Raw genomic sequence first — 361 nt, 5'->3', positions numbered from 1 at the left:
GCCGCAGTCCCTTCTCCTCCATTCTCCTCTCGGGATCTTGGGCACGCACGCACACGTGCCAGCGTTGGTGTTAAGCCACCAGGTCCGGGGCGCGAACTGCGGTCGACGATGTGGGAGTCCAGCGACATAACCATTACACTAACTGCTGGTTCCCATGAGTCTGAATTCTTTCATGCCTCACAGCACCACCACTCTAACAGGAGGTGCTTTCTCTCTCTCTCTCTCTCTCTCGCTCTCGCTCTCGCTCTCTCGCTCTCTCTCTCCGTCTCTCTCATAAGCACATAAATTCTCTGGCCAAAAAAAAAAAAAAAAAGTTCAAGTCAAGGAAGAAGCCCTGTCTCTCTGCACGGTGCTCATTAGT

This window comes from Tupaia chinensis, unplaced genomic scaffold (genome assembly GCF_000334495.1).
Source record: "Tupaia chinensis unplaced genomic scaffold, TupChi_1.0 Scaffold000248_1, whole genome shotgun sequence".
Classification (NCBI taxonomy): domain Eukaryota; kingdom Metazoa; phylum Chordata; class Mammalia; order Scandentia; family Tupaiidae; genus Tupaia; species Tupaia belangeri.
Note: the sequence above shows the minus strand (reverse complement) of the source record.